This window comes from Pan paniscus, chromosome 10, assembly GCF_029289425.2.
Source record: "Pan paniscus chromosome 10, NHGRI_mPanPan1-v2.0_pri, whole genome shotgun sequence".
NCBI lineage: Eukaryota > Metazoa > Chordata > Mammalia > Primates > Hominidae > Pan > Pan paniscus.
This window is the reverse complement of record NC_073259.2, coordinates 6,169,567-6,192,086: the sequence shown is the minus strand read 5'-3', so window position 1 is coordinate 6,192,086 and position 22,520 is coordinate 6,169,567. Positions and strand designations below refer to the sequence as shown.

At 44.3% G+C, this 22,520-nt stretch overlaps 1 long non-coding RNA gene across 1 annotated transcript in view; it reads left to right on the top strand.

The window, feature by feature from the left end:
• The window catches only part of LOC134728464 (uncharacterized), a 51,265-nt gene extending 29,447 nt beyond the window's left edge, over positions 1-21,818 (top strand). The window contains exons 2-4 of the long non-coding RNA XR_010108880.1: positions 10,048-10,266; positions 12,350-12,493; positions 19,365-21,818. This is a non-coding gene — a long non-coding RNA (uncharacterized LOC134728464). The remainder of the gene's footprint in view (positions 1-10,047; positions 10,267-12,349; positions 12,494-19,364) is intronic.
• The last annotated feature ends 702 nt before the right edge of the window (positions 21,819-22,520 follow it).

Here is a 22,520-nt window from a genome sequence, read left to right as displayed (position 1 = left end):
GAGGTGGTTCTGCTCTCATCTTTATACCCACTTTTAATTATATGCAAATTAAGGGGTGGTTTATGTAGAACTTTCTAAGATGAGGGGAGTAACTACTGGGTCCTCCGGTTGTTGCCATGAAAGGGGGCAGTAATGGCTGGGTGTTGCCATGGCAATGGTAAACTGACATGGCACACTGGTGGGTGTGTCTTATGGAAAGCTGCTTCCTCCCTGGACCTGTTTGAGCTAGTCTTCAGTTTGGTCTGGTGTCCAAGCCCCACCTCCAGAGTTGAGTCCTGCCTCCTACCTCACTTTCTGAATTTTTTCTAGGCCCATCTATGTATTTCCTTGTAAAACTTTCTAGTGAATTCCTGATTTTGCATTACCTTGACATCTACTTTTAATCTTCCTTTAACACATGTAAACTGCTTCTTGAAAATGCGTACATTCTCTCTCCTTTGAGATGCAATTTGCTTCCCTGTTTTCTCTGAAACTCCATAAGGGCTTGCGAAAACTTTAATCTGTTCCATTTACAGAGACAGAATTTAATCCAACTGTCCTTTTAAACTAGTGAGTTTTACCTGTCTGATGACAAATTTTAAACTCAAAGCTGTAAAAATCTTTTTTTTTTTTTTTTTTTTGTGAGACAGTCTTGCTCTGTCACCCAGGCTGGAGTACAATGGCATGATTTTGGCTCACTGCAACCTCTGCCTCCCAGGCTCAAGTGATTCTTCTGCCTCAGCCTCCTGAGTACCTGGGACTACAGGTGCGCACCACCATGCCAGGCTAATTTTTGTATCTTTAAAAGAGACAGGTTTTTGCCATGTTGGCCACGCTGTCCTCGAACGCCTTACCTCAAGTGATCCACCTACCTTAGCCTCCCAAGGTGTTGGGATTATAGGCGTGAGCCATTGCACACAGCCAAAGCTATAAAAATCTTAATTTGTGTCTGTGTCTATTTTTTTTTTTTTTTTTTGAGATGGAGTTTCGCTCTTGTTGCCCAGGCTGGAGTGCAGTGGTGCGACCTCGGCTCATCGCAATCTCCGCCTCCCAGGTTCAAGCGATTCTCCTGCTTCAGCCTCCCAAGTAGCTGGGATTACAGGCCTGTGCCACCATGCTCGGCTAATTTTATATTTTTAATAGAGATGGGGTTTCTCTATGTTGGTCAGGCTGGTCTCAAACTCCCGACCTCAGATGATCTGCCCGTCTCGGCCTCCCAAAGTGCTGGGATTACAGGCGTCAGCCACCATGTCCAGCAGTGTCTATTTTTTATGTGTATCTGCGTACATGCTGTGTTTTTATATTGTCTACATGATACCAAGCTGACTTATAAATAAGTGAGCACTCATAAACTAAGTAAATAAGCCCAAATGCTTTTCAGGTTCACACGATTTTTAGTAACCTTTGGTAAATAAAACTAGTTTTTAAATTGTTGTTAAAATTAAATTAGAAAGTTTGAAGACTAAATATAGTTCAGACATTTTTACGTGGTCTATTGGTCAAACAGATGTATACCGTCTCTGCTAGATGTTTTAAGATTATAAACCTGTTGCCTCAGCTGAGTGTGGTGGCTCACACCTATAACCCCAGCACTTTGGGAGGCAGAGGTGGATGGATTACTTGATTAGCTGGGTGTGGTGTGGTCGCACACACCTGTGATCCCGGCTACTCAGGAGGCTGAGGCACTAGAATTACTTGAACTCAAGAGGCGGAGATTGCAGTAAGCCAAGATCGTGCCACTAGGCTCCAGCCTGGGCAACAGAGTGAGACTCTGTCTCAAAAAGAAACCCCAAAAAACAACAAAAAAACCCCTGTTGCTTCTGTGATATTTTTGATACCTGCTGAATTTGTCTGTGACCTAAAGTGGTGAGGGCTGGTTGCTGGGCTTCCCCCAACCCTTGCACACATTTTACAGTGAGCTAACGTCTTTGGTTTTGAGCCTTTAGGTTCTGGGGTCTAGACAGGTGGCCTTGGTGAGGCCTGAAGACATTGGCATGTCCATAGCACCAAGGACACTAGCTGCAGGGCAGGGCCAAACCCAATATGTCCTCCCTGGCCCAGCCGTGCCTCCTGGGGACATGCTGGGAAGGGTTGGCCTTTTTAGGCATCTTTACATCTTGGTCCTCTGTCCTGAGCTCTATACCTGGTATGTAAATTCAGGACCCAGATGGTCCCTGACCTTTATAGCCATTCTGAGTGCCATATGGGTACTTGGGACCCAGGACAACTGAGGAAGACATTAGGGAGGGTACTTGTATAATAATTTTAAAATTGCTTTCAGGAATTTAAACTCTTAAAATAATGTTATGTTAAGGCCAATTGCTATGATTTACATCTGTAATCTTAGCACTTTGGGAGGCAAGGAGTTCAAGACCAGCCTGGGCAACATAGCAAGACCCATCTCTAAAAAAGAAAAAAACAATTAGCCAGGCATGGTGGCATGTGCCTGTGGTCTCAGCTACTAAGGAGGCAGAGGTGGGAGGATTGCTTGAGCCTGGGAGGGTGAGGCTGCAGTGAGCTATGATTGCACCACTGTACTTCAGCCAGTGCAACAGAGTGAGATCCTGTTTCGAATAATAATTGACCTTATTTGTGTAATGTTTTTTTTTTTTTTTTTTTTTTTTTGAGACTGAGTCTTGCTCTGTCATCCAGGCTGGAGTGCAGTGGCGTGATCTCGGCTCACTGCAAGCTCCACATCCCAGGTTCACACCATTCTCCTGCCTCAGCCTCCCGAGTAGCTGAGACTACAGGTGCCCGCCACCACGCCTGGCTAATTTTTTGTATTTTTAGTAGAGACGGGATTTCACCATGTTAGCCAGGATGGTCTCGATCTCCTGACCTCGTGATCCGCCCGCTCAGCCTCCCAAAGTGCTGGGATTCCAGGCGTGAGCCACCATGCCTGGCCGATTGCGTAATATTTTTAATTCTTAAATTGATTATGTCTTATGTTTCTAAATGTCTAAAATGTGAATCAAAAAGTACCTGAGACAAGTCTCAATCAATTTAGAAAGTTTATTTTGCCAAGGTTAAGGACACACCTGTGACACATGTGCCCAAGGAGTTTGGGATATAGCCTGGTTTTATACATTTTAGGGAAATGTGAGACATCAATCAATATATGTAAGATGTACATTGGTTTGGTCTGAAAGTCAGGACAACTCAAAGCAGGCTTCCAGGTCATAGGTAGAGAAGAGACAAACAGTTGCATTCTTTCTTTTATTTTATTTTTATTTTTTTGAGACAGTCTCATTCTGTCTCCCAGGCTGAAATGCAGTGGTGAGATCTCCGCTCACTGCAACCTCTGCCTGCTGAGCTCAAGCGATTCTTTTGCCTCAGCCTCCTGAGTAGCTGGGATTACAGGTGTGTGCCACCACGCCCAGCTAATTTGTGTATTTCTAGTAGAGACAAGGTTTCACCATGTTGGCCAGGCTGGTCTCGAACTCCTAATCTCAGGTGATCCCACCCGCCTTGGCCTCCCAAAGTGTTGAGATCACAGGTGTGAGCCACCGCACCCAGCGGGTTGCATTCTTTTGAGTTTCTGATTAGCCTTTCACTGAATACACATTTTACAGGAATAGTCACCCATGCCTTAGTCTAGCTTAGTGAGACAATAGGACAAAGGAAGTAATTAGATATGCCTGCTTTTGTCTCACGTGAGAAGAGGGATGACTGAGTTCCGGCTGTCCTTTGTCCACAAGGAATTTCCCTTTGGGCAAATTGTGACGGATGTATGTGATTTTTTTTCTCTTTGTAGCTATCTTATTTAGGAATAGAACGGGGGTCATGTTTGCCGGATGCAGTTCGCAGCTTGAGTCTTCCCTTTGGACTAGTGACTTTGGGGTCCTGAGGTTTATTTTCCTTTCACAAAAGCCAACAACAAAAAAAACTAATCATGATAGCTAGATGCTTAGAAATGATTCAGCAGGGATGGGCACGGTGGCTCACACCTGTAATCCCAGCATTTTGGGAGGCCGAGGCGGGCAGATCACCTGAGGTCGGTGAAACCCCGTCTCTGCTAAAAATACAAAAAGCTCACCAGGTGTGGTGGCACTTGTCTGTAATCCCAGCTACTCGGGAGGCTGAGGCAGGAGAATTGATTGAATCCGAGAGGTGGAGGTTGCGGTGAACTGAGATCGCACCATTGCACTCCAGCCTGGGCAACAAGAGTGAAACTCCGTCTCAAATAAATAAATAAATAAATAAATAAATAAATAAATAAATAAATAAATAAATAATAAAAAGAAAAAAGAAGCAATTCAACATACCGTGGCTCCTTTGTAAGCAGATGACATGACTGAGGTCTGTTGCTTTGTTACCGGACGGAAGGTCTTGACTGTGAGTTGTCCAGGTTCTTGGGGTTTCAAACAAAGAATTAAACAAAACGCACAAACAAAACAACAAAAGAACGGAGTAACAAAGGCACAGATTTATTGAAGAAGCAAAAGTACAACTCACAGAGTAAAAGCAGGTGTGAGCAAGCAGCTAGAGACTCCTCAATTAGGGTTTTTATTAAGCTGAAAGAACTTGGCAACACCCCAGGTGCCCTTTAGAGGCCTCCAATTGGTTACACCCTATGAAGGATTGGCCTCAGACCAATCAGAGGCTGAAGTGGAGGCTTGGCCTGCAGTCAATCAGAAGCTGAAGTGGAAACTTCTGTCTTGTTACCACAGAAGTGAAGATGTGGCCTGCACGCTGCACAATCTTGCCTAGAACTGGCTGCACCTGCTGTTCTCTTGCTTATGAGAACTGGCTGCACCTGCTATTCCTTTGCTTCTGCCCCAACCCTTGGCTACCCTAATTCCCTGTTCTCCTACCTCACCTTTGTGCTGCCTATCAGTTTGGACTTGAGACTTCTCTATGTTCTTGAGCCATAGTACCTGTTTCTTCTTTCCCTTCGATGTGCTTCATGGTGATGTGGGACAGACATCTAAAATGCTGATCATCAATACTTATTTTTTTTTTTTGAGATGGGGTTTTGCTCTTGTTACCCAGGCTGGACAGCAATGGCACCATCTCTGCTCACTACAACTTCTGCCTCCCGGGTTCAAGCGATTCTCCTGCCTCAGCCTCCCGAGTAGCTGGGATTACAGGCGTGTGCCACCACACCCGGCTACTTTTTTCTATTTTTAGTAGAGACAGGGTTTCGCCATCTTAGCCAGGATCGTCTCGATCTCCCGACTCAGGTGTCCCACCCGCCTCCGCCTCCCAAAGTGCTGGGATTACAGGGCATGAGCCACTGTGCCGGCTGATCATCAATACTCTTAGAAGAGAAAAATTCTGATCGAAAGGGAGAAATGAAAAATAAAAATAGCTAAGAGCAGTCAGAGCTTTGTGAGGTATGCAAAATTTATCTGGCCCAGAGAGAAATGAGTATGGGGCTTCAATCACATGCATGCCCCCACCCATACCCAGGGGCAATTATTTGAAGACATTTTGTTCTTTCTTCTCTTTCTTTCTTTTTTTTTTTTGAGATGGAGTCTGGCTCTGTCGCCCAGGTTGGAGTGCAGTGGCCCAATCCTGGCTCACTGCAAGCTCCACCTCCCAGATTCACACCATTCTCCTGCCTCAGCCTCCTGAGTAGCTGGGACTACAGGCGCCCGCCACCATATTTGGCTAATTTTTTCTATTTTTTAGTAGAGACAGGGTTTCACCGTGTTAGCCAGGATGGTCTCTATCTCCTGACCTCGTGATCCGCCAGCCTCGGCCTCCCAAAGTGCTGGGATTACAGATATAACCACTGCGCCCGGCCTGTTCTTTCTTTTCTTCCCTGTAGTTTTCAGACTAGCTGCTTCACCCATTGTCTTCATGTTCCTGGAATTTTTGATACAAAGAAAAATGTATAGCCAATGAATATTTTATGTCATTTGAATGTAATTTCTTGGTAAACAACTTAGGAACTCGTCTTTTCTTTTCCTTTAAAAACTTTCTTGTAACTGCTGCTAATCAGAGCATACATTCAGGGCAACTTGAATCTATGCTTCCAAGTTGCAGTGCTTAAACTTGGCCCAAATTAACTCTCTGCTTACATTTTCAGTTTTTCCCCTTTAGATCAGCATACTCCCAAGCCATTATCTTGGGCCCTCTCTTCTATCCCAGACCTTGCCTTTTCCCTTCCACCAGTAAATCAAAAATAAAATTCTAGGGCCCCCTCCAACCATCTGAATGGATCCCTCCTCTTGGCCAAGTGCATTCTAAAGTTAACCTGAAAAACTAGTTCAGGCCATGATGGGAAGCAGGGGTCTGACATTCCTCATATATGCTCTTCCCTTTTGGAATTCAGGAAAAGCTGACCAGCATTAACATTAACACAGACCTTAAGTCTTGTTAGTCTAAAAAGAAACATTTGTAATCTATTCTCTCTGAAGCCTGCTACTTGGATGATAAAGTCTTGGTCTCCACAACCCCTTATTGTAACCTAGACATTTCTTTCTATTGATAATAACTCTTCAACCAATTGCCAATCAGAAAATGTTAAAATCTACCTATAACCTGGAAGCCCCCTGTTTTGAGATGTCCCACCCTTCCAGATCAAACCGATGTAAATCATACATGTATTGATTGAGGTCTCATATCTCCCTAAAATGTATAAAAGCAAGCTGTATCCTAACCACCTGGGGTGAGACTGTGTCATGGGTGCATTCTTAACCTTGGCAAAATATACTTTTTAAATTGAATGAGATTTTCTTTCTTTTTTTTTTTTTGAGACTGAGTCTCACTCTGTTGCCCAGGCTGGAGTGCAGTGGTGCGATCTCGGCTCACTGCAACCTCCGCCTCCTGGGTTCAAGCAGTTTTCCTGCTTCAGCCTCCTGAGTAGCTGGGATTACAGGTGCGCACCACCATGCCCGGCTAATTTTTGTATTTTTAGTATAGTTTCACCATGTTGGTCAGGCTGGTCTCGAACTCCTGACCTCATGATCCACCCACCTCGGCCTCCCAAAGTGCTGGGATTACAGGCCTGAGCCACCGCGACTGGCTTGAATGAGATTTTCTCAGATACTTTTGGGTTTGCACACCAAAGGCTGTCCTCACGCCTTTTGAATCTCTCTTGAAGATTCATCTCCTAAGAAACCAGACCTTGCTAATCCTCATCTGGCTCTAATCATCTCATTTATTCCAAGATCCACTTTATCCTCCAGGCATAGAATTATAGACCGTAGGATCCCAGAAATTTCTGGCTTAGAAAGTCATTTCGATTTTTACAGATATGGACCACAACTAGCCAAGTGATTAGTCTAAGATCACCACGTGAATGATCTTAACTCGCGTAGTTAAGGGACAAAGACAAGTCTAGAACCCAAGTCTTTGAGTCCTTAGCTCAAGATTTTTTTCGCTACATGGAGATCTATTATTTGTGCTCCTTTTCTCTATCTGTATTCTTATGTTTTTTCAGGAGACCCATCCTTCTCAATTCTTTTATTGCTGTTACCATCATCTTTAGCATCATAATCAACATCATCACTTCAGCTGTTCCCAGAGCCCCTCCACATGATGCCAGTGGGTACTCTATAACCATTCCTGATAGCACAGCTTCTTAACCCTTTTTCTCTATGCCAAATGATTACATGTTTATCGCCCTGTAAGTATCAATCATCTTCAAGACTCAAGGTGACCAGAGTTGGTAGAATGAAAGAAGCATTGTTACTGATGCAGGAAACCCAATGCTTTATTTCAAATGTCAAAATACAACTTGCTGTACTGAAAGAGCAGGAAAGCTGGGACTATAGTGGCCACAGTATCAGGGAAGTTGACCCAGCTCTTGCCTATTAGAAATCATAGGAACCATTGAGTGTGAGGATGCTGGATTTCAGAAGGGCCTGTTAATTGCTTACACCGTGACCTACCCTAGCTATAATGCACTGTGCAGCAATGAACTCCTGACTCTAGCTGGGCCAACCTGACTTGCTAATGGCAGCTTTGAATTGAGGCCTGGAAGCACTGGCCCTTGTCCGGTAGGGGCTAGAATTGTGAAGTGATGGCCGGGCATGGTGGCTCACGCCTGTAATCCCAGAACTTTGGGAGGCCGAGGCGGGCGGATCACAAGGTCAGGAGATCGAGACCATCCTGGCTAACACGGTGAAACCCTGTCTCTACTAAAAATACAAAAATTAGCCAGGTGTGGTGGTGGGTGCCTGTAGTCCCAGCTACTCAGGAGGCTGAGGCAGGAGAATGGCGTGAACCCGGGAGGCGGAGGTTGCAGTGAGCCGAGATCGCGCCACTGCACTCCAGCCTGGGCGACAGAGAAAGACTCTGTCTCAAAAAAAAAAAAAAAAAAAAAAAAAGAAGTGATGTAAGGCTAGGGCCAGATGGTCATGCCTGGTGAAGCTCAGAAAGAGAGAATGAAGGAGAACCTCAGAGAAGCAGAGATGAGAGACCCCAAAAAACAAAGAGCAGTCATGGGTCCTGACTCCCACTCCAGCTCCCATCTTTTGGTGGTCTGTACAAAACCCAGTATCTACAGAAGCCCTTCTTTCTTTTTTCTGCTTGACTTGAACTAGTTGAGTGGGTTGCTTTTGCAACCAAGAAGTCTTAACTAAGACCCTCCCCTTCTCTACAGAGCTGAAAGATGAACCAGGCAGCTGTGCACAGTTGGTCCGGTCAGGGAGAGGGTTGCCAAGAATTTAAAGATATTGTTTCCTTCTCTGTAGGAGATGGTGCTTGTCAGTCTGTGATTTTCTGTGAATCAGATCTCACAATCACAGGCATGCCTCTCTGCCCCCACCTCCCCACCGCAGATAAACATAGCAACCGTTGCCAACCTTCAGCCTTCACTCAACTTCATTTCCTCTCTTGCACTTGAGCCTAGAGGAGTCCGAAACAAGCTCAAAGCCTTGTTAATGTGAATCTGCCAGGCATAGTGGTGCACGCCTGTAATCCCAGCTACTCAGGAGGCTGAGGCAGGAGGATCTCTTGAGCCCAGGAGTTCAAGGCTGCAATGAGCTATGATCACGCCACTGCACTCCAGCCTGGGTGACAGAGTGAGAGTCAAAACAAAACAAAATAAGACAAACAAAAAGCCTGGTTAAGGTGAATCTAACTGGGCTTTGGCTTACCTTCTCTTTTTTGGGAGGTAGAAGTTTCTGGAAGGTAGAAGGATGTATTGCAACGATTCCCCAGCTTCCTTCACTAGCACACCACCTTCATGATTTTTGACGTGTCCACATATCAGTTGTACTATTATTTTCTTAATTAGACTTTCTCATTTTCTTATCTTCACCTATGATATTTTTGAATGGAACCATGGCTTTGCAATACATATGATGTTTTTTCAAATATACATTAAAATGCAAAACTATTAAAATAATTTTTTTTTAACCACCTAAGATTATTTTATGTGTACTACCTTAGGAAACAATGTCATGTAGGCTTTGGAATCAGGCAGGCTTGTTCAGGTAATACCTGTATGTCCTTGGGCAAGCCACACTCTCTAACCTCCAATATTGTCATAATAAGTGTGTCTTCCTTAGGATTTTGGTGAGGGCTAGATGGGTCAGTTTGTGTGTGTGTGTCTGTGTGTGTAGATGTGGGTCTCACTGTGTTGCTCAGGCTGGTCTCAAACTCCTGGGCTCAAATGATCCTCCTGCCTCGGCCTTCCAAGTGCTGGAATCACAGACGTAAGCCACTGCACCCAGTCCTAGACGGGATGATTTAAACACTGTGTTTCAACTGCCTCGCACATGGGTAACACCTAGTAAGTACTCAGTCACTGTTAACCATTGCTGTTCCTGCATTCTCTATTTCTGCACTTTGTCTGCTTCTCTGTATTTCCTTTCTTTCCTTTTTGGTCTGTTTGCAGCAGGAACCAGCATGGAATGGGTTTGCTTACTGGAGTATATGAAATGTATGTAAAGCCCTCAGGGACCAGGACAGAAAGCTAAGTGTGGCGCCTCTGCGGGGTCCGGGTGTGTATAATAGAATCTAATGATGTGACTTGTTATCCCATCGTGCTTCTGTGGTTGAGATAATAACATTGTTTCTATAGAACCTGCTTTAAAGGGTCAAAGCCCTCATGGACATTATCTAGCTCATCTCTCTTAAGTGTGGACAAGTGTTATCGTCCTCGTTTTTCAGGTGGAGAAATCAAGACCCCAGCAGAGGGCTGACCCAGTTACTCAGCAATGCTGCGGCAGAAACACACAAAAGAGTCCGTGGCTTGTGATTCACAGGCTAAGACGTTGCCTTGGCACAGCACTCCCCGTGTTGACGTGGAAGGTGGTGATGGCAGTGAGCAAAAAAGTGATCCACGCACAGATGCGTTTGTGAACGCCGGATGAAACAAAGTTAAAATAGGTGGGGTTTTTTTCTTTTGTAGGATTTCTCAGTCTTTCATAAGATAACATGCATGATGATTCTCCGAGGGAGATAGAGCATACATAATTTTCCACATGTGAGCATTAAGTATACCTACTTAGGAACTCTAAAGACAGTGTCCCTCAGAGTACTAGTTTGGGAAATAGCGTCTTAGTTGATCATACTGTCTTGAAAGCCTTCTTCTAATTTCTTTATGTTATAAAAGAAAGCTGCTTTTGGAATGCTAAAACAAAAACAAAAACAAAAACAAATCCCATGTCCGAAATCATTCTACCCCCATATCACCCTAGTCCCACCCTGGGGACTAGGATTTCATTCCTGTATCACTTGTTGCTACACGCCTGGGGAACTGCCTGCCTTTGATCACATACTTACTAATGTGTAATATTTCAACTCTATTTGGTTCTTAAGTTATTTCATTTTATTTTATTTGTGAGATGGAGTTTTGCTCTTGTTGCCCAGGCTGGAGTGCAATGGTGCAATCTTGGCTCATCGCAACCTCCACCTCCCGTGTTCAAGCAATTCTCCTGCCTCAGCCTCCCAAGTAGCTGGGATTACAAGCACACACCACCACATCCAGCTAATTTTGTATTTTTAGTAGAGACGGGTTTTCTCCATGTTGGTCAGGCTGGTCTTGAACTCCTGACCTCAGGTTTTCAGCCCACCTCAGCCTCCCAAAGTGCTGGGATTACAGGCGTGAGCCACTGCCCCCAGCCAAGTTATTTTTTTAATTCAAATTTTTATTTTATTTTTTAATTTTGAGGACTTAATACAAGAAAATAATAACTTCTAATTTTTTAAATGAAAGTGTTGATAGAAAGTTAGCGTTAGGAGAAATGTCATATTATACAGAAAGGACGTGAAGTCCTACAGAGGCCAGGTCACATGGCAGGACAATAGCATACCCACAAATAGAAGAGAAGTATCCTGTCTCTTGGGACAGACTGTTTTTCACTGCTGAAGCGTTCCTTTGCTTTGATTTATAGGTGAGGTGTATTGCTGAGCCATTTGAGCGATCTTGACTCTGTGTTTCTCATTTAGATATTTAATATAAAATACTGTGTGGGAAGAAAAGGAAGTCATGGAAGCATCTGTTTTACAAATACGAAGTAGACACAAAGCTCTCTTTCCACAGAGAGCCCTCCTTTATTATACCAACGTGAGAGGTCAGGACCAATCCCACGTTACAGGCTCACCCTGCTCACACTAGGCTTTTACGTAGCGCAGTGGCCGTGTTAAGGACTGATGAGCAGGTCTCCCCTGCAGCCGAGGTGCCCTTGCTGTAGGAGAAATGAAGCATAGTCAGGGCGGAGGACCTGAAAAGGAGATGACGTGACAGAGGATTCACACTTTATCACTTTTGTTTTCTGAAGAGGTTTGAGATGGCTTAACATGAAGAACATGCATATCAGAATTGGTGTTTTGTTGTTGTTTGTTTTGTTTGTTTTTGTTTTTGTTTGAGACAGAGTCTCACTCTGTTGCCCAGGCTGGAGTGCAGTGGCACCATCTGGGCTCACTGCAACCTCTGCCTCCCGGGTTCAAGCAATTCTCCTGCCTCAGCCTCCCGAGTAGCTGGGATTACAGGCATCTGCCACCACACCTGGCTAATTTTTGTATTTTTAGTAGAGACAGGGTTTCACCACGTTGGCCAGGCTGGTCTCGAACTCCTGACCTCAGGCAATCCACTCACCTCAGCCTCTCAAAGTGCTGGGATTACAGGCATGAGCCACCATGCCCGGCCAATTCCAGGGGACTTTAAAAAAATGTTCACAAAAAACGAAAAAGAATGAGGGTAATATAAGACTCAACACTCTCCATTCAAAATGAACAAATGTTAACACTTAGTCATATGTTCTCTAGACCTTAAAAACAAAAAGAAGGAATGAAACATTACAGATAAAGTTGAAGTCCCTGTATCAATGTGATGGGCTAGCTATGCTACAGTAACAAACATATACTCCCACAGTTTTAGTGGCTTAAGGAAGCAGAGATCCATTTCTCAGTCATGCCTCATGTTCACTGTGGGTCATTTGGAAACTGTCATACACTGTCTTCACTCCAGGACCCAGCGGATGAAGTGGACTGAAACACTGAGTCTGAAACATTGATGATCACTACAGCAAAGGGAAGAGCTCGGTAAATTGTGCATATCGTTCTTAGATCTTCCACCCAAAAGTAACACTTCCACTTACATGTATTGGCCACGGTAAGTCATGTGGTTGTGCCTAACTTCAAAGAATGTAAGGACATACAATCCTACCATGTACTGGAAGGAAATCCAGAAGATTCCTTTTTTTTTTTTTTTTTTTTTTTTTTGAGATGGAGCCTTGCTCTGTCTCCAGGGTGGAGTGCAGTGGTGCAACCTCGGCTCACTGCAACCTCCGCCTCCGGGGTTCAAGTGATTCCCCTGCCTCAGCCTCCTGACTAGCTGGGATTACAGGCACACACCGCCACGTCTGGCTAATTTTTTTTTTGTATTTTAGTAGAGACAGGATTTCACCATGTTGGCCAGGATGGTCTCTATCTCCTGACCTTGTGATCCACCCGCCTCGGCCTCCCAAAGTGCTGGGATTACAGGTGTGAGCCACCACGCCTGGCCAGAAAGGCTCTTAAAGAGGCCTAATGACTATCACAGTCCTAGAACTGCTTCCCTCTCCCGCTAGAAGCAGCCACATGAATGTGATGTGTATCTAGACCCTATTTTATATTTTCACTACAAATACACTGTAATATAGATGGTATTCATTTGCATATTTTAGAAAATATTTGTTAATGGGATCATCCTTTTATAATGTACAATTTTTAGTCAATAATTTTCAGGATTTATCAATGCTGAATCATATAGATCTAGTTCATTGATTTAAACTGTTATATAGAATTCCACATTAGAAATATACTGTGATTTATTTATCTATTCTCCTACAAATGAACAAACTATTTACAATTTTTTTTTTTTTTTGAGATGGAGTCTCACCCTGTTGCTCAGGCTGGAGTGCAATGGCGCAATCTTGGCTCACTGCAAGCTCCGCCTCCCGGGTTCAAGTGATTCTCCTGCCTCAGCCTCCTGAGTAGCTGGGATTACAGTCACGTGCCACCACGCCTGGCTAATTTTTTTTTTGAGACGGAGTCTAGCTCTGTTGCCCAGGCTGGAGTGCAGTGGCACAATCTCGGCTCACTGCAAGCTCCGCCTCCCGGGTTCACGCCATTCTCCTGCCTCAGCCTCCCAAGTAGATGGGACTACAGACGCCCGCCAACACGCCTGGATAATTTTTTGTATTTTTAGTAGAGATGGGGGTTTCACCAAGTTCGGCAGGAGGGTCTTGAACTCCTGACCTTGTGATCCACTCACCTCGGCCTCCCAAAGTCCTGGGATTACAGGTGTGAGCCACCGCTCCCGGCCGGACTATGGACATTTTCAAGTTTTCTAGATATTGTCAAGTTATTCTCACAAATGACCTTGTCATTTACACTTCTGCCAGATGTGCATGAGAGTTCTCATCTTCATACCTCTTTGTCAACATTTGCTATTGTCAAACATTTTACTTTTGGCCAGTTCCATGGGTGTGAAATTGTATCTTATTGTTGTTTTTAAATTGTATGTCCCTGGTTGCTAGTGAGTGGAGCCTTTTTTCATATTTGGTCATTGAGTTTCTTTTTCTGCTGCATGGTACTGTTCAAATTCTTTGCCCATTTCTCTGCTGGGCTGTTCATGTTTTTCTTTTTTTTTTTGAGACGGAGTTTCACTCTTGTTGCCCAGGCTGGAGTGCAATGGCACGATCTTGGCTCACTGCAACCTCTGCCTCCTGGGTTCAAGTGATTCTCCTGCCTCAGCCTCCCAAGTAGCTGGGACTATCACACCTGGCTAATTTTTGTATTTTTTGTAGAGGTGAGGTTCTGCCATGTTGCCCAGGTTGGTCTTAGACTCCTGAGCTCAGGACTGTGCTTAACCCAACACAACATTGTCCAGATCTAGCCATTCAAACATTTCTTGCAATTTAGGCAAGTACAGAATACATCCTCTGTTCATGGAGGGGGTTACTTAGGGATTGAAGGAATATATAAAATGAGTCTATATTTTTTTTATTTCAAATTTTTTTAATTTAAAAAAGGTTTTTTTGGTTTTGTTTTTTTGTTTTATTTTTTGTAGAGACAGGGTCTTGCTATGTTGCCCAGGCTGGTGACAAAATCCTGGGTTCAAGAGTCTATATATATAGACTCATTTTCTATATTCCTTCTATCCCTAAGTAACAGTTATTGTTATCCAAAGATCAGCCGGTCCAAATGCCCTTCTCGTAGAGGGTTTCTTTGACCTAGAAGGCAATGGAAGTGTTTAAAATAAGCTGACCAGTTCCTTAAATGAAACTGAATTTATGTTACTCTCTAACAGACCAAGGGTGAGCAGTCAATGGTGCCCTGTGCTCATGAATGGACAGTAGTGTCTTGCAAAGGGACCATGAACTGAAAAGACATTCTTAAGTGCAAAAATAGTGTGGTAATTATAGGAGTAAGTGGAGAGTCAATTTCTTCTTAAAACATCATCGTTATTAAAATACACTAAGTGCAGGGGTGTTGGGATTATGACGTTGTTTACGGTATTTTTTCCCTTCTCTATTCTCCAAATATTCTGCAATGAACTTACACTATACTAATAATTCAAAAATCATAATGAGAAGTAAAACCAAAATGTAACCCACTGTGATGATAAGGATCCTCAGTTTCTCAAGTAGATGTTCATCTCAAGCAGTAAAGGGGGCGGGGAAAAATCCAAGGCAGAAAAGCATAAGGGTCTTTCCCACTTGCAAGCTTTTCAAAGTCAAGTCGAAAGTGTTAGAAAACTGAAGCTTTACGTGGAAAACGGGGGAGGACGTGGCCAGATGCTGTGATGGAAAAGCATAAAGAGGAAGAACTGCTGATGGAAGGAGAGGAACAGAATGGACGAGGAAGGAAGAGGGAGGCTTGGCCAAGTTCAAGGGTATCCTGGAATAGGAGGTGTGTATGCCTGGGGGAGCAAGGCAGCAAGGAACAGAGGAAAGCATACAGGGAGAGCCGATGTCCACGACTCACGTGGAAGCCGTGGCTCTGTCCTTTGCTAGTGTGTGGCCATGGGCTCTTGGTGCAGCCTGGTCTGTGAAATAAAGGGGCACGCAGGGTCGTCCTGTGACCCATGTGTGACGACATTATAGGAAAACATTTGGAGAACACAGAGGTTCTGTCCGCAGGTTACTTAGTCTTAACGAGAAAAGGGCTTGACCTCAGCCTCTTGAAGAAGGTACAAAAAGAGAGAGAGAAAAGGGCACCAGACGAGTGCTAGTAAAGAGCAGAAAGAGAAAAAAAACTCCCAGCTGGGGCACAGTGGGAAGAGTGCATGAGAGAACAGCGTCAGAGCCTCCAAACACAGGGGCCCACCCATCGCCATCCCTTCCTCATTCACTGTGAGTGACCTGGGGTTACGTGCCTGCTGGGCCTCAGGAGACAGATTTGGGGGGAACACCGGGCAGGCACTGTATGTATCTAAAGTCTAATCATGTTTTAAATTTCTTTTTCTTTTTCTTTCTTTCTTTCTTTTTTTTTTTTTTTTTTGAGATGGAGTCTTGCTCTGTTGCCCAGGCTGGAGTGCAATAGCACGATCTCAGCTCACTGCAACCTCCGCCTCCCAGGTTCATGCTATTCTCCTGCCTCAGCCTCTCCAGTAGCTGGGATTACAGCATGCACCACCACATCTGGCTAATTTTTGTATTCTCAGTAGAGGCGGGGTTTCACCATGTTGGCCAGGCTGGTCTCGAACTCTTGACCTCATGATCCGCCTGCCTCGGCCTCCCAAAGTACTGGGATTACAGGCATGAGCCACCGCACCCGGCCCTCTTTTTCTTTTTCTTTCTTTTTTTTTTTTTTTTGAAACAGAGTTTCACTTTTGTTGCCCAGGCTGGAGTGCAATGGCCTGATCTCAGCTCACCACAACCTCTGCCTCCCGGGTTCCAGTGATTCTCCCATCTCAACCTTCTGAGTAGCTGGAACTACAGGCATGCACCACCACACCTGGCTAATTTTTGTATTTTTAGTAGAGACAGGGTTTCTCCATGTTGGCCAGGCTTGTCTTAAACTCCCAACCTCAGGTGATCTGCCCGCCTCAGCCTCCCAAAGTGCTCCGAAAGTGCTGGGTGCTGTGAACCGCCGTTCCCGGCCTTTTTTTTTTTTTTTAGAGACAAGGTCTGGCTCTGTCACCCAGGTTGGAGTGCAGTGGCATAATCATAGCTGACTATAATTTACCACCATGCTCAGCTAATTATTTTTATTTGTTTTTTGTAGTGACGGGGTCTTGCTATATTGCCCAGGCTGGTTTCAAACTCCTGGGCTCAAGTGATCCTTTTGCCTTGCTCTCCCAAAATGCTGGGATGACAGGCCTGAGCCACCATGCCCAGCCTGTTATTTCTTATTAAATCTCGTTGCACAACGTTGGGAGAGCTTGCCAGCAAAGGGCAGCAAGTCATCTAGAAAGATGCATTTTGATAGGTGGAAACTTAACACCAAATGAAGAGGGATTTTTTTTCCTGCCCCAGTGGCCCTCACTTTCTGTGGCCTGAAGCTTGTGTCCCTTAGCTGCTTAAATTCCCCAAGACTCAGCTGACTTCAGGAGTAAATCACTACCTTGGTGCTCTCTCCCTCATACACCTTGAAAGCTGAGGATTGTGTTTTGGTTTTTTTCTCTCCCTAAAAGGTAGCTGTACTCTGTCTTCCTTTTAACCACAGTTCCCTAGAAAATAAGAACTGTGACAAACAAAAGGTGATGGGTACAGTAACAGGCCTTACTCCTCTTCTCCCCCAGTTCCTCAGCCCTAGATCCCAGGGACCCTAACCATGGTTGCAGTTTTCGTTGAGGAATTAAGGCCTACAAAGAAAATCTAATTCACAGTAACCTAAGCTTGACTCTTGGCTTAGAAGTCCCAGCTTCAGGAAAAGCCTACCCGTTAGGTTCTTTCCTCATTCTGTTGAGGTAGCTCTTATGAGCTCTATTTTACACACGTGGCTCCTCAGACTTAGAGAGATTAAGTCAGTTTCCCAAAGTCTGCAGTGGTGCATAGTAACATTTTTAATATTACCTTCAGTGCTGGCTCTGTTTTACATGTAACTCAGTGATTGCCAAGGAAGACAGGGCTGCACACCCCCGTAAGGGTATTCGAGCGTGTGTGTGTGTGTGTGTGTGTGTGTGTGTGTGTGTGTAAGGAGGAGGTTGAAACTTATATTCCATATAATATTATTTATGCTTGAAAAAGAACCCATTGCTTTCGTTTTACAATGAAACTTTTACTTTTGTGAAAAGTAAATTGGACAGAAATCTTCTTGACTGTCGGGGATCTGCAAAGGTATCCTCTTTAATGTGGAGGATGTTCAGAGCAGGGAGAGTGAGATGTTTATATTCTATTTATCAGTCGGGGGCTGTGGGTTAAATACAGCAGCCTAGCCTTTGCCAAGTCTCCACTGACCACGTGCTCCTGCTTTGGATCATTGATGTTTTGTATTTAATCTAATCTTGCAATGAAATTCTTCTCAGAGCTTTGTCATTTAGACTTCACTCTTTCTCATAAATAGCCGCAGTTTTTCTCCTCTGTTTAATAACAGAGGAAGAAAAAACAATCGTGATATAAAATGAAAAAAAATGCAATATAAGATTTTATGTATAGTATAATCTCAACTTTATTAATAATTTTTAAATGAATTTATAAAAGTTAATATGAGGGCCGGGCGCAGTGGCTCATGCCTGTAATCCCAGCACTTTGGGAGGCCAAGGCGGGTGGATCACGAGGTCAGGAGATAGAGACCATCCTGGATAACATGGTGAAACCCCGTCTCTACTAAAAATACAAAAAATTAGCTGGGCGTCGTGGCAGGCACCTGTAGTCCCAGCTACTCGGGAGGCTGAGGTAGGAGAATGGCGTGAACCCGGGAGGCGGAGCTTGCAGTGAGTCGAGATCGCGCCACTGCACTCCAGCCTGGGCGACAGAGCGAGACTCCGTCTCAAAAAAAAAAAAAAAAAAAAAAGTTAATATGAGAGGGAATGTGCTGCAATGTTAAAAGCACAGACCTGAAGCCAGAAAGACTCAGGTATGAATATTGTCTCTGCCCTGACTAGCTGTATGAACTTGGGCAAGCTACTTAAACTTTCTGATCCCCAATTGTTTTATCTGCAAAAATGGGGAGGGGGAAGAATTGTATTTGTATCAGAGAAGCTGAATTAAGTTATAACTAATTAAATGAAATACTTGACACACAGAGAACCCTCAATAAATGATCTTATTATTCTGAGTAGGGAATACAAAGAGCCCACTTCATGGGCACGTGACCACGCAGTCAAACGACTCCAGAGTGGGTTCAATGCTCTGCTGTGGCCTTCTTGAAGTTCCTCATAATTTGGGAACAAGGGGCCTAGGTTTTCATTTTGCACTGGACTCCGCAAATTACACACACACGGCACACACACAGAGAAAAGATTAAAAAGCAATAAACCAATTACATCAATTTTTTCTATTTTCTATTTCTTATTTTTATTTTTATTTTTAGAGAGTCTTGCTCTGTCACTGTGGCTGGAGTGCAGTGGCGTGATCTTGGTTCACTGCAACCTCCACTTCCTGGGTTCAAGCGATTCTCCCCTCTCAGCCTCCCGAGTGGCTGGGACTACAGGCGCCTGCCATCACGCCCGGCTAATTTTTGTATTTTTAGTACAGGCAGGGTTTCACCATGTTGGCCAGGCTGGTCTCGAATTCCTGACCTCAAATGATCCACCCACCTCAGCCTCCCAAATTGCTGGGATTGTAGGTGTGAGCCACCACGCCTGGCCTACATCAAATGTTTAATAGAAATAAATAAAAACAAAAAGCAGTAAACCAAAATGTAAACAATGTTTAATCTCTGGATGGTTTTCTTTTTCCTTTTTTGTTTTTCTGGGGCGGGGGTGGGGGGTTCACTCTGTCGCCCAGGCTGTAGTGCAGTGGCCCAAGCTTGGCTCACTGCAACTCTGCCTCCCAAGTAGCTGGGACTAGGCATGTGCCACCACGTCTGGCTAATTTTTATATTTTTTGTAGAGACAGGATTGTGCCATGTTGCCCAGGCTGGTCTGGAACTCCTGGACTCAAGTGATCCACCCACCTCGAACCTCAACTTCCTAAAGTGCTGGGATTACAGGCGCAAACCACTGTGTCTGGCCTCCGGGTGGTTTTAAGTGGGGACTTTTATTTCTCACACATTCTTCTGTATATTCTATATTTTCTACAAGAAATATATATTACTTTTCTAATCAGGAAAAAAAATGAATATATGCATGTGCCTTTACAAAACTGTTCTCATTCTGCAGATGAGTGAAACCAAGGTAACAGATGGGAAGGAAATGACTCACGTAAGATCACACAGCAATCGATGTCACATTATGACAATGTTCAGGAAACTGCATTTCCATTTTTGCACCCCACTCTCTTGGGTCTGTGTTACCCACAGCTTTTCTAACAAGAATCTCGTTGGCATCTGACTTGATCTGGGGACCTAGCACTACACCATGCAGAAGGGGGCCCCCCCTCAGAAGCCCGGTATCCGTTAATATGTGCTTATCTGCAGGGGCTCACTGCTGTGGGAGTTTCAGAAGTAGAAGCCACAGTCCCTGTTCTCAAAGGCTTACAGATGGGTACTCACAGTTGCACATGAAGCAGGGATGTCAGTGCTGTTGTGCAGACTCTGAAGGCTGTAAGAATAGCAGGGGAAGGAACTGGTTGTCAGAGGAGAAACCAAGAACCGTTGGCACAAAATCTTTTTACCAGGGTTGTTCACAAAAGAAAAAATGCTGGAAGCTCTGCTCCTTTCAATTTCCCCCAGCTACCCTGTGTAGGCACCTGAAGGTCAACAGTATGAAGGAGAAGGGGATAGAAATGCACAAGACAGTTCTCGTTTTGCATATTCCATAGTTCATAGTATTGAAGGTCTTCTTTGACAAACCCCACTGAAGTTTCCTGATTTCACCTTCACCATGGCTAAAAGCAGCAGCTCGCCTCCACGCTTTGATTTTTCCCTCCTGTACTTTCTCTTCCCCTTCTGTTTCTCTTGGTGAGAGGTCCAAATTGGAAACTTTTTTGTCCCACAGCCCACCATAAGGGTTCATTCTGTGAACCTTTGTCTATTGCATCCCAGCTTACCTAACAGCTCTTTCCCCAAGAACCAAACGTTAAGTTCCTCTCAGCAGCACGGTAAATCTTCAGAGGCTAATACATGGTTTTTTTTTTTTTTCTTGAGACAGAGTTTCGCTCTTGTTGCCCAGGCTGGAGTGCAATGGCACAATCTCGGCTCACTGCAACCTCTGCCTCCTGGGTTCAAGCGATTCTCTCACCTCAGCCTCCTGAGTAGCTGGGATGACAGGCGCCCGCCACCATGCCCAGCTAATTTTTGTATTTTTAGTAGACATGGGGTTTCACCATGTTGGTCAGGCTGGTCTCAAACTCCTGATCTCAGGTGATCCACCCGCCTCGGCCTCCCAAAGTGCTGGGATTACAGGTGTGAGCCACTGTGCCCAGCCCACAGACTAATATCTTTAAGGAACTTCTAGAAATCATCTCTGGCCGAGTCATCCAGGTGCGAACGAGAGGTTCTGGGCTGAGATCAAAGAGAACAAGGGGAAGATTCAGCAGTTACACAGCTGGGCTCATACTGAGGGGATTTGCATGAATATTAACATCAGCTCCATTTACTGGGTTCTTTTACCCTGTGCCAGGCAGGTAATTTGCTTGATATGCATGATCTGATTTAATTTAGTTCTCATAGTGATCTTTCTAAAGTAGGCACTACGATCCCATCTTCACAGGGAGAAAGGAAGCAAAGTAAGTTGCTCAAAAACACAGCTAGTCAACACCCCCAGAATGTGCCATGCCAAGAGTGAACTCTAATGTAAACTGTGGACTTTGGGTGATAATGATGTGTCAATGTAGGTTGAATGATTGCAACAAATGTACCACTCTGGTGTGGGATGTTGACAGTGGGGGAGGCCATGAGTTGGGGTGATAGAGGAGAACTCTCTGTACTTTCTGATTGATTTTGCTGAGAACTTAAAACAGCTCTAAAAAACAAAGTCTATTTAAACACACACACACACACACACACACACACACACACACACACACACCTCTAGTAAATAGTAGGACCAGGAGTTAAGACTAGGTCTGTCTCCTTAGGTGATGGTGAGTTATTATCAACAACATGTTGAACTCCACTGTATGGGTAGCAATAATGATGTGTGTGTGTGTGTGTGTGTGTGTGTGTGTGTGTGTGCGTGTGTGCACATGTGCTGTGCATGTATTGAGGACTGAGGGGGTCTGTGTCAAAAAAGAAAGAATTGGAAGGAAGAAATCTCAAATTGAGTCCTGGCTCCATCACCAGCTGTGTGATCCTGGACAGGACACTTTGGTTTTAGTTTCCTCATCTGTAAATTGCTACTGGGTCATTGTGAAGATCCAATAAAATAAAATATGTACAAAGTACTCTGAAAGCAACTATTCCTGTATTAGTTTCTCTCTCTCTCTCACACACACACACACACTCTCAAATGTATACATCTGTGTGATTAAAGGGATAGCCAGGAAACTCGTCTCGTAAGTCTCTAGTCCCACCTTGACACTGAACTACTTCTCTCATTTGTAAAATGAAGTGGTAGTTGAACTGGTACCTCCATTGGAGGGTTTGTTGTGGTTTTCTTGAGACTCTAAGCTCTGACTTCCATCCTCTACTCAGAACTCCATTCCTATGTCCCCATCCAGTCTTAAAGACTTGGCTGCTGTCTCTTCTGTCCACTCTCCACTGCCACCTTTGAGCTTGCATCCTCCCCACACCCCGACCGGAGTCCCCTGTGCAATTCAAGACACAGTGCATCAGTGACATTCAGACATCTCTGTCTGAGGAACACTTTGTGGTTTCCCTGCCATTTAGAAAAGCTTTTAGCTGTAGAAATTTTCCAACATACACAAAAACAGAGAGAGTAATATATCTTCATGTGCCCAAAACCCATTTTCAACAATTATCAACACACAAGCAATCTAGTTTCATCTGTATTCCCACTCACCACCCTACCAGTGGATTATTTTGAAGCAAATACTATACATCATATTGTTCCATCTAAAATAATCTTTAAAAACAATGACTCTTTTTATTAACATAACCAAAATGCTGACCAGGCACGGTGGCTCACGCCTGTAATCCCAGCACTT